The sequence below is a fragment of the Salvelinus alpinus genome, chromosome 3, assembly GCF_045679555.1.
Source record: "Salvelinus alpinus chromosome 3, SLU_Salpinus.1, whole genome shotgun sequence".
Classification (NCBI taxonomy): Eukaryota; Metazoa; Chordata; class Actinopteri; order Salmoniformes; family Salmonidae; genus Salvelinus; species Salvelinus alpinus.
This window is the reverse complement of record NC_092088.1, coordinates 49,704,735-49,716,734: the sequence shown is the minus strand read 5'-3', so window position 1 is coordinate 49,716,734 and position 12,000 is coordinate 49,704,735. Positions and strand designations below refer to the sequence as shown.

Sequence of the window (12,000 nt, the reverse complement as noted above, 5' to 3'; positions counted from 1 at the left end):
CTCAGACTGGCCAATAAAAAAAAATATTAAGATAAAGAACAATCATTTTTGACTGGAAACACCACAGGTGTACAAAAGTTAAAGAAAACACCCAAAATGTAATGAAAATCATCTAAATGTATTTTGTGTTTTCAGATGCCCTGTGTGGACAAAATCATGGAACCTTGTGACAATCAGATGAAATTAATGACATTTTACAGAGAGAAAACTTGTAAATCGGTCCAATTCGACCGGAACACAGCAGGAGTGTTAAGAACAAATTCTTATTTACAATGACGGCCTACCCGGATGATGCTGGGCCTTTTTAAAACAATTCCACCCCCACCCTCAGTTTAGACAGGGCTTAGACCAGGCCTGTGCAATTATTTTCCATGGAAGGCCACATTAGAATACATTTTTCCCATCGTGGGCCAGAATCATATTACAGGATTATACATCATGTGTATGACTGTGTTGACAGATGTATCTACTGTAAATCACATCCAGATTTGCTACTTATTTTACTTGTTTAACAAGCACAAAAATAAACCACATCCATGTTCTCCTTTTGGTAGGTATTTTCATTTTTAAACATGCAATGAACTACACGGAGGGAAAAGTACTGTACACTCTGCATTCAGCACCACGGACAGAACTAACGGGTATGCACAAAAACAGAAGAAAGAGAGAGAGCTCAACATTACATTTGAACTACTCAATCAGTGTGTGGAGTGAACTCTCTGATGGGCATTGACTAGAGCAGTGAAGTCAGGTATAGTTGCTGATGTCCCTATGCGCAGGACTTGTGCATGTCATGAATGAAAATGTCTGTTCACATACAGTACATAGGTTGACCCAAACAGTACAAACATCTGAGCATGACTTCTAATCTTTGGAAAGTTTTGTTCATCGAGAGATGCATAGAACCTCGTTAGTGACATTGTTTTGAATAGTTCTCCAATCACTGCATCAGACTAAAGATCGATAAGCTCAAGTTGCAGGTCAGTGGGAGCGTTATTCACATTGAAGGTGAAAGGAGAAGAAACCAACAGCATGTCATTTTCCAACACTTTGAAATCCTCAAAACGACGACAAAACTCACTGTTCAAAGCACGCAGCAGCGATGTATACTTCTCCCGCTGGTCATCTCATAGGAAACAGACTAGTAGTGTCTGAAGGTGGGTGAGATTGTTGGCTTCTAGTTGGTGGGTCACGAGGAGTAATTTTCCCTTGAAGGCTTTGACAAGGCTGTACATCTGATGTGCAAAAAGGCCCTTCCCTTTGTTTGGTTCTGAGAATATGAAAATATACTTATTCATGTCACTGATGGAGTGCTGAGGTTCGGAGGGTCTACACCAGAAGTTAAAAACTTTTTGGGGATAGGGGACAGCATTCAAAATTTTGGATGAAAAGCGTGCCCAAAGTAAACTGCCTGCTACTCAGGCCTAGAAGCTAGGATATGCATATAATTGGTAGATTTGGATAGAAAACACTCTAAAGTTTCCAAAACTGTTAAAATAATGTCTGTGAGTATAACGGAACTGATATGGCAGGCGAAAACCTGAGGAAAATCCATCCAGGAAGTGCTATTATTTTGAAATGGCTGTTTTTCCATTGAAAGCAAAGACTTATAACGCAGTTCACGATCCCTAAGGCTTCCACTACATGTGGCCAGTCTTTAGGCATTGTTTCAGGCATTTACTCTGAAAAATTTAAGGACAGTGTGCCTTTCTTGTTTATCCTTTTCTATTGACGAAGCTATTGTCAAGAAGTTAATCTTTAAAGAAGTTAATCTTTAAACCAATGTATAACACATGTATGTTTAACTAAACAAACAGCCCTTCACTACTTATTTTCCACCATAATTTGCAAATAAATTCATTACAAATCCTACAAAGTGATTTTCTGGTTTTTCTTTTCTCATTTTGTCTGTCATAGTTGAAGTGTACCTATGATGGAAATTACAGGCCTCTCTCATCTTTTTAAGTGGGAGAACTTGCACAATTGGTGGCTGACTAAATACTTTTTTGCCCCACTGTATGTAATAACTGTGTGAATTAGGCCTTCATGGTCGAATTGCTGCAAAGAAACCACTACTAAAGGACACCAATAAGAAGAGACTTGCTTGGTTCAAGAAACACAAGCAATGGACATTAGACCGGTGGAAATCTGTCCTTTGGTCTGGAGTCCAAATTGTAGATTTTTGGTTCCAATCGCTGTGTCTTTGTGAGATGCAGTGTGGGTGAACGGATGATCTCCGCATGTGTATTTCCCACCGTAAAGCATTGAAAAGGTGTTATGGCGTGGGGGTGCTTTGCTGGTGACACTGTCTGTGATTTATTTAGAATTCACGGCACACTTAACCAGCATGGATACCACAGCATTCTGCAGCAATACACCATCCAATCTGGTTTGGACGTAGTAGGACAATCATTTGTTTTTCAACAGGACAATGACCCAACACACCTCCAGGCTGTGTATGGGCTATTTTACCAAGAAGGAGTGTGATGGAGTGCTGCATCAGATGACCTGGCCTCCATAATCCCCCAACCTCAACCAAATTGAGATGGTTTGGGATGATTTGGACCGCAGAGTGAAGGAAAAGCAGCCAACAAGTGCTCAGCATATGTGGGAACTCTTTCAAGACTGTTGGGGAAAAAATTCTAATAGGAATTACCCACCACTTTGCAAGACAGCATAATGTGACTTGCAGGCCTGATGTGGCCTGTAAACTATGAGTTTCAGGCCACTGTACTAGGGCAAAACTATAACCATCCCAAAGAACCATAACATCAGGTTTTCTGGGCATAACAAAGGGTGTCCCACAGAGACCGATTCTTGGTCTGGTTCTTTTTAGTATTTATATAAACAAATATTGTTAATCTGTAAAAAAAAAAATCTGCCTTTATTGCCCTGCAGAAAGCCTTTGTTTAACTGAAATTGGTACTTAATTCAGGAAAAACCAAGTACATGTTATTTTCCAAATCTGGTAAAAATATATCATAGCGGAACCCTTTTTTGTTGCTATATATAACCTTTTTTATGGTTCTTTATAGAACCTTAGGAAACTGTTTAGAGTTTGGGAAACCCTGATTTATAGCACCATACAGCAGTGGTGTGTATTCATGGATGCCAAGGGAAGCCAGGCTTCCCCAAAAAAATGTATCAAGAAGAAGATAATGAAAAATGTGTTTCTTTCGTCTCTGTTTCTTAGTTTTCCTTCAATTCGCAAGAGGCTGAATGTATCTCACCGGAGAAAGCATCCAAGTGAGCGAAACAGCGCGCCCTCTGTCCTTGTATGTCTTGGCAATCTATATGATGCTGTCTGGTCAAAAAGAGTATGACATTGTTGCCGTCCATAGCATTGAATGCAAGGGAAGCCATAGAGCATTTGGCATCCCTTGATAAAAAAGTACAAAATAATAGCCAATCAGTGTTGAGCTAAACTGAGTGAGCTCAACTGTAAATGGTCCTGGCGCACCAAAACAAAGTGTCAAGGGAATCCAGTTTGGATTTGGCTTCACTCCAATCACATCACATCGAGAGCATCATGTTATTGACAGGAACAACTGTCAGGTGGCTAGCTAGCTAGCTAGCTAAAATTGCCTAGGACAACAAATAAAAGTCTGTACTGTATGACAGTCATAGACGTTTTGCCTACATGAAAGAGAGCAGGATGGCAGTTGTGTAAATCAACATGTTTTTTTCCACATGTACTAATGCATGCATGCATACACACACATACACACAGAGAAATCAGAACCATGGAAAGCCACATCATATTTAGCATAAGTTGTTGCTTGAACTAAATCGTTTTTTGGTATCTTTTAGTTGTCACTGTATTAGACTAATCATAGGTGATTTGATGATGTAGAAATGTTGAAGTTGAAAAGGTGCTGGAATAGTATAGGCAGCTCCTGTTTTATTTGCAACTTGCGGTAACTCTCCATTGTTCTAAATCAATAAGACTAGTTGTTAAGTAGTCCAAAAATGTCAGAAACATTAACTTGCTTGACCATGCTGTAGGTCATGTAATTGTTTGTTACATTGAGGACTTCACCAGACAGAGGTTGATCTCAGGTTTTGTGATGAAACAAAGGTGTGGTTGAAATAATATTCTCCCACTGTGTCTTGTTATTGTCTTGACCTTAGAACTACATGTCATGGTCGCAAGGCATAGAACTAACAGGTTATAGAGCAAACAACGCAATTATCACAACACATAGGTTATAATATGGATTTTTTTCTGGCTTGGCTTCCCAAGTTATTTTACCCACGCATCGCTACTGCGATACAGGTTCCACATAGAACCAAAAAAGGATCCGCTATGGTTACAAGCCAAATAACCCTTATTTGGCACACATGTGTATTTAGTGTGTCCTGTATGTGCGTCAACGCGTGGGAGACCTGACCCATGCACGTGAAGACGCTATAGTGTGGTGACTCGGTGGAGAAATTTTAGGATTCTTCTCCCCGTGCATAAAACAAAAACACAGACCATTTCACTCAGGAAGACATGAAGTGCTGGAAGTAAACTTTGTTTTTCCTGCAGCTGCAGTTTACAGTAAAGCACTGACACGAATAGGATATCACTCTTGCATAATCCAATGTGAATGCTCATGCAATCAGTGTGCTTTAAAACGTAACTTTCAAAAGATTAACGGAACGGTCTACTTTAGGCTGCTCTATGATGACGCATTGTCAGTGGATGAAATATAGTCCAAATTATTATCACATTATAATTATTTATTACTGGCATCCCCAATACTGCAATGATTACACTGCATAGTAGTGTTATTTGAAAGGAAATGCCTAGCGCATAGATTCACACACGACACAGCAATACATTACAAAGGCTGTAGAGTACGAACATTCAAATAACTAACACATTAACTACCGTTTTCACATTATTCCCTGACATGAACCAAATATTACAACGCTCACATCAAACATGAAATAATGTCTTACCATGTTGGCTCCAAAAGCACACAAATCCTATTCAGGCTGTCATAGACGGCGACTGACACTAGAACGCATTCTCAAACAAGCACAGCAGCCCTCGCCTGCCCCTGTCTCTCGCCTACACTTGAAATGGGGAGATTTAGTGGTAACTACTTGTACGAGTTAGTGTCTAGTATCTTTCTGTTGCCAAGCGTGATGATCAAACATTGAGACACTGCTGCACACGGCACATGCATACACCGAACTTACTTGTTAAAATTAAAACAGAGGCTCTCTTTCTCTCTGTTTTAGCCAGAGCAAATCGTATTACGCGGGGCAGTAAAGGTGAAGCCGGGTAAATCTGTATTTCCCCCCTGTCGTCTTGAGAGCAGCACTGACCAACTCCTACTACACAGATTGTTAGGGAGGGACAGTAAAGACATACAGGTAGGGCCGCTGGAAAACGCGTGGATAGCTGGCATTTGCCCCAGCACACTGTAAAGTCCAATGTGGTGTCATTACTCAAAACTTTTGAGGAAACCTGTTAAACTTAATATAAGAGTACAGTTACTTAAAGTGATTTTGTAGTCATTACTCAAACCCGAAAGAGTCACTGTGACCCTGCAGGGGTCCAGATTTGAGTTGCATCAGCATGAACATTTTGATTAACTCCCCCACTTAGCCAGCCTCCAATATTATTTACCAGTGCCTTTTCGAGTGTCTTGAAGCATTTCCACGCAACTGTATTTGTTAGTGACAGTGCCCATTGTTGAATTCGTTCATTTTCAGTCCTGTGGCCTTCGTCAAGTGAGTTCCTAGGCGAATGTTATCATTACAATTAAACTCTTTTGACAATACATTACATACGCTATATATACAAAAGTATGTGGACACCCCTTCAAATTAGTGGATTTGGCTATTTCAGACACACCGGTTGTTTACCGGTGTATAAAATCGAGCACACAGTCATGCAATCTCCAAAGACAAACATTGAAAGTGGAATGACCTTCCTGATGAGCTCAGTGACTTTCAATGTGGCACCGTCATAGGAAGCCACCTTTCCAACATGTCAGTTCATAAAATTTCTGCCCTGCTAGAGCTGCAAGTGTATGTGCTGTTATTGTGAATTGGAAACGTCTAGGAGGAACATCTCAGCCCCAAAGCGGAAGGCCACACAAGCTCACAGAACGGGACCGGCGAGTGCTGAAGAGCGTAAATATCATCTGTCCTTGGTTGCAACACTCACTACCGAGTTCCAAACTGCTTCTGGAAGCAAAGTCAGCAAAATAACTGTTCCAAACTGCCTCTGGAAGCAACATCAGCACAAGAATTGTTCGTCAGGAGCTAGCTCTGGAGCAGTGGAAACGCGTTCTCTGTAGTGATGAATCACGCTTCACCATCTGGCAGTCCGACAGGACGAATCTGGGTTTGGCGGATGCCAGGAGAACGCTGCATGCCCGAATGCATATGCCAACTGTAAGGTTTGGTGGAGGAGGAATGATGGTCTGGGGCTGTTTTCATGGTTTGGGCTAGGCCTCTTAGTTCCAGTGAAGGAAAATCTTAACTCTACACCATATAATGACATTCTAAACTATTCTGTGCTTCCAACTTTGTGGCAACAGTTTGGAAAAGGCCCTTTCCTGTTTCAGCATGACCATGCCCCCCATGCACAAAGCGAGGACTATACTGAAATGGTTTGTCGAGATAGATGTGGAACTTGACTGGGCTGCACAGAGCCCTGACCTCAACTCCATCGAACATATTTGGGATGAATTGGAAATCCAACTGCGAGCCCAACATCAGTATCCGACCTCACTAATGCTCTTGTGGCTGAATGGAAGTCCCGGCAACAATGTTACAACATTGTTGGAAAGCTTTCCAATAAAAGTGAAAGCTTTCCCAGAGGAGTGAAGGCTGTTTTGGCAGCAAAGGGGGATCAACTCTAAATTAATGCCCATTATTTTGGAATGAGATGTTCGATGAGCAGGTGTTCACATACTTGTGGTCATGTAGTATATCTCATAAGACATTATTTTGAGTCTTAACTTTACCCAAATACAGTGGCCTGAAATTCATGGTTTACAGGCCACATCAGGCCTGCAAGTAGTGTTGCAGATTCTCAGATTTTCAAAAAATCCTGGTTGAAAAATGTCCAGGAATTTTCTAACTGGGATTTCTGGTAAACCTGGGAAATATACCAGAATCGTGCAACCCTACCTGCAAGTCACATTTACATTTACATTACATTACATTTAAGTCATTTAGCAGACGCTCTTATCCAGAGCGACTTACAAGTTGGTGCATTCACCTTATGATGTCCAGTGGAACAACCACTTTACAATAGTGCATCTAACTCTAAAGGGGGGGGGGGGTTAGAAGGATTACTTTATCCTATCCTAGGTATTCCTTAGAGGTGGGGTTTCAGGTGTCTCCGGAAGGTGGTGATTGATTCCGCTGACCTGGCGTCGTGGGGGAGTTTGTTCCACCATTGGGGTGCCAGAGCAGCGAACAGTTTTGACTGGGCTGAGCGGGAGCTGTACTTCCTCAGAGGTAGGGAGGCGAGCAGGCCAGAGGTGGATGAACGCAGTGCCCTTGTTTGGGTGTAGGGCCTGATCAGAGCCTGAAGGTACAGAGGTGCCGTTCCCCTCACAGCTCCGTAGGCAAGCACCATGGTCTTGTAGCGGATGCGAGCTTCAACTGGAAGCCAGTGGAGAGAGCGGAGGAGCGGGGTGACGTGAGAGAACTTGGGAAGGTTGAACACCAGACGGGCTGCGGCGTTCTGGATGAGTTGTAGGGGTTTAATCGCACAGGCAGGGAGCCCAGCCAACAGCGAGTTGCAGTAATCCAGACGGGAGATGACAAGTGCCTGGATTAGGACCTGCGCCGCTTCCTGTGTGAGGCAGGGTCGTACTCTGCGAATGTTGTAGAGCATGAACCTACAGGAACGGGTCACCGCCTTGATGTTGGTTGAGAACGACAGGGTGTTGTCCAGGATCACGCCAAGGTTCTTAGCGCTCTGGGAGGAGGACACAATGGAGTTGTCAAGCGTGATGGCAAGATCATGGAACGGGCAGTCCTTCCCCGGGAGGAAGAGCAGCTCCGTCTTGCCGAGGTTCAGCTTGAGGTGGTGATCCGTCATCCACACTGATATGTCTGCCAGACATGCAGAGATGCGATTCGCCACCTGGTTATCAGAAGGGGGAAAGGAGAAGATTAATTGTGTGTCGTCTGCATAGCAATGATAGGAGAGACCATGTGAGGATATGACAGAGCCAAGTGACTTGGTGTATAGCGAGAATAGGAGAGGGCCTAGAACAGAGCCCTGGGGGACACCAGTGGTGAGAGCACGTGGTGCGGAGACAGATTCTCGCCACGCCACCTGGTAGGAGCGACATGTCAGGTAGGACGCAATCCAAGCGTGGGCCGCGCCGGAGATGCCCAACTCGGAGAGGGTGGAGAGGAGGATCTGATGGTTCACAGTATCAAAGGCAGCCGATAGGTCTAGAAGGATGAGAGCAGAGGAGAGAGAGTTAGCTTTAGCAGTGCGGAGCGCCTCCGTGACACAGAGAAGAGCAGTCTCAGTTGAATGACTAGTCTTGAAACCTGACTGATTTGGATCAAGAAGGTCATTCTGAGAGAGATAGCAGGAGAGCTGGCCAAGGACGGCACGTTCAAGAGTTTTGGAGAGAAAAGAAAGAAGGGATACTGGTCTGTAGTTGTTGACATCAGAGGGATCGAATGTAGGTTTTTTCAGAAGGGGTGCAACTCTCGCTCTCTTGAAGGCGGAAGGGACGTAGCCAGCGGTCAAGGATGAGTTGATGAGCGAGGTGAGGTAGGGGAGAAGGTCTCCGGAAATGGTCTGGAGAAGAGAGGAGGGGATAGGGTCAAGCGGGCAGGTTGTTGGGCGGCCGGCCGTCACAAGACGCGAGATTTCACCTGGAGAGAGAGGGGAGAAAGAGGTCAAAGCACAGGGTAGGGCAGTGTGAGCAGAACCAGCGGTGTCGTTTGACTTAGCAAACGAGGATCGGATGTCGTCGACCTTCTTTTCAAAATGGTTGACGAAGTCATCCGCAGAGAGGGAGGAGGGGGGGGGAGGAGGATTCAGGAGGGAGGAGAAGGTGGCAAAGAGCTTCCTAGGGTTAGAGGCAGATGCTTGGAATTTAGAGTGGTAGAAAGTGGCTTTAGCAGCAGAGACAGAAGAGGAGAATGTAGAGAGGAGGGAGTGAAAGGATGCCAGGTCCGCAGGGAGGCGAGTTTTCCTCCATTTCCGCTCGGCTGCCCGGAGCCCTGTTCTGTGAGCTCGCAATGAGTCGTCGAGCCACGGAGCAGGAGGGGAGGACCGAGCCGGCCTGGAGGATAGGGGACATAGAGAGTCAAAGGATGCAGAAAGGGAGGAGAGGAGGGTTGAGGAGGCAGAATCAGGAGATAGGTTGGAGAAGGTTTGAGCAGAGGGAAGAGATGATAGGATGGAAGAGGAGAGAGTAGCGGGGAGAGAGAGCGAAGGTTGGGACGGCGTGATACCATCCGAGTAGGGGCAGTGTGGGAAGTGTTAGATGAGAGCGAGAGGGAAAAGGATACAAGGTAGTGGTCGGAGACTTGGAGGGGAGTTGCAATGAGATTAGTGGAAGAACAGCATCTAGTAAAGATGAGGTCAAGCGTATTGCCTGCCTTGTGAGTAGGGGGGGAAGGTGAGAGGGTGAGGTCAAAAGAGGAGAGGAGTGGAAAGAAGGAGGCAGAGAGGAATGAGTCAAAGGTAGACGTGGGGAGGTTAAAGTCACCCAGAACTGTGAGAGGTGAGCCATCCTCAGGAAAGGAGCTTATCAAGGCGTCAAGCTCATTGATGAACTCTCCAAGGGAACCTGGGGGGCGATAAATGATAAGGATGTTAAGCTTGAAAGGGCTGGTAACTGTGACAGCATGGAATTCAAAGGAGGCGATAGACAGATGGGTCAGGGGAGAAAGAGAGAATGTCCACTTGGGGGAGATGAGGATCCCAGTGCCACCACCCCGCTGACCAGAAGCTCTCGGGGTGTGCGAGAACACGTGGGCAGACGAGGAGAGAGCAGTAGGAGTAGCAGTGTTATCTGTGGTAATCCATGTTTCCGTCAGTGCCAAGAAGTCGAGGGACTGGAGGGAAGCAAAGGCTGAGATGAACTCTGCCTTGTTGGCCGCAGATCGGCAGTTCCAGAGGCTGCCGGAGACCTGGAACTCCACGTGGGTCGTGCACGCTGGGACCACCAGGCAGCGGCCACGCGGTGTGAAGCGTTTGTGTGGTCTGTGCAGAGAGGAGAGAAGAGGGATAGACAGACACATAGTTGACAGGCTACAGAAGAGGCTACGCTAATGCAAAGGAGATTGGAATGACAAGTGGACTACACGTCTCGAATGTTCAGAAAGTTAAACTTACGTTGCAAGAAATCTTATTGACTAAAATGATACAGTGCTGCTGAAGTAGGCTAGCTAGCAGTGGCTGCGTTGTTGACTTAGTTTGAAAGTGTAGCTGGCTAGGTAGCCTCGGTAACTGGCTAGGTAACCTCGACAATTACTCAAAACTACACAATTATCTTGACAGCAAAGACAACTATGTAGCTAGCTAACACTACACTAACCAAGTCGTTCCGTTGTAATGTAATAGTCTCTACAGTGCTGCTATTCGGTAGACGGTAGACGTTGGCTAGCTGGCTAGCTGCTGGCTAGCTAGCAGTGTTTCCTACGTTAAGAGGGACGACAAATAGCTGGCTAGCTAACCTCGGTTAATTACGATAATTACTCTAAACTAAACTACACACTCTAAACTACACAATTATCTTGGATACGAAGACAGCAAAGACAACTATGTAGCTAGCTAACACTACGCTAATCAAGTCGTTCCGTTGAATGTAATAGTTTCTACAGTGCTGCTATTCGGTAGACGTTGGCTAGCTGGCTAGCTGCTGGCTAGCTAGCAGTGTTTCCTACGTTAAGAGGGACGACAAATAGCTGGCTAGCTAACCTCGGTAAATTACGAAGACAGCAAAGACAACTATGTAGCTAGCTAACACTACACTGTAGTAGCTGTAGTAACACTATGTAGCTAGCTAACACTACACTAATCAAGTCGTTCCGTTGAATGTAATAGTTTCTACAGTGCTGCTATTCGGTAGACGGTGGACGTTGGCTAGCTGGCTAGCTGCTGGCCAGATAGCAGTGTTGACTACGTTAGGACGACGAATTACGAATTACGATAATTACGATAATTACGCTAGACATTGTACTGGCTTTCAAAGTGAGGTGCTATTCCTATTGAATTACCAGCCAGAGTTAGGATATCCAACAGTTTACATTTTTGTTCACCCAAAACCTGCATTCATAATAACTGCCAGGGTTAGTAACAGAGGAAATACGGGAACAACCATTTCAGTACCGGGTGCAAAAATATTGTGTCGCATAAGATTAATCAATCAATCCCTGCAAAAACACAGCGGTTACAAAAATGGTGTGTGGAATAAGATTAATCCATCAATCACTGCAAAAACACAGATATTAAAAACAATGTAAAAAAGACTACCTATTGTAGATAGTGTTTGGAAAAAAGTTAAATTGTTATCATAACTTTAAAAAAAAAATGTGTTGATGTGACTTCTCATTTAGTTTTTAATCAGTACCACATAAACATTTTAAGTAATAGTGACTTTTCGTTGACTTTGAGTTCAATTTACAAAAAATATTTGAGTTAAAAATGCCTTGGGGTTTATATTGATTTAGCAAACGTGATAACACATCACTCCCGACAGACACAAGTAAAAACGCTTTACATAAATGTAGGAGCATACACAAACATTATCTGACATGCTGTATTGCATGGAAACAAGTTGTATTGTTTGTATAATTTTTGTTATTGTATTGTTTGTTGTATTTAAGATTTGTGTGACTGTCCTTGTTTCTCAGTGTATCACTGTTTTGTTTTTTTGTGGACCCCAGAAAGAGTAGCTGCTACTTCTGCAAAAGCTATTGGGGATCCTGATAAACAAATAAACATGGAAACGTGATGATATTTCAGTCTGATCAACTGTAGGAAACTAACAACAGCAGCTGCATACA

The 12,000-nt window shown here is 44.1% G+C and overlaps 1 protein-coding gene across 2 annotated transcripts in view; it reads right to left on the bottom strand.

Annotated features, from left to right (window-relative positions):
• Window positions 1–5,149, bottom strand: part of LOC139570882 (protocadherin-15-like) — a 276,263-nt gene extending 271,114 nt beyond the window's left edge. For both annotated transcript variants that reach the window (XM_071393180.1, XM_071393179.1), the window contains exon 1: window positions 4,948–5,149. The gene's annotated coding sequence lies outside the window, so the exon portion shown is untranslated. The remainder of the gene's footprint in view (window positions 1–4,947) is intronic.
• Between the last annotated feature and the right edge of the window lie 6,851 nt (window positions 5,150–12,000).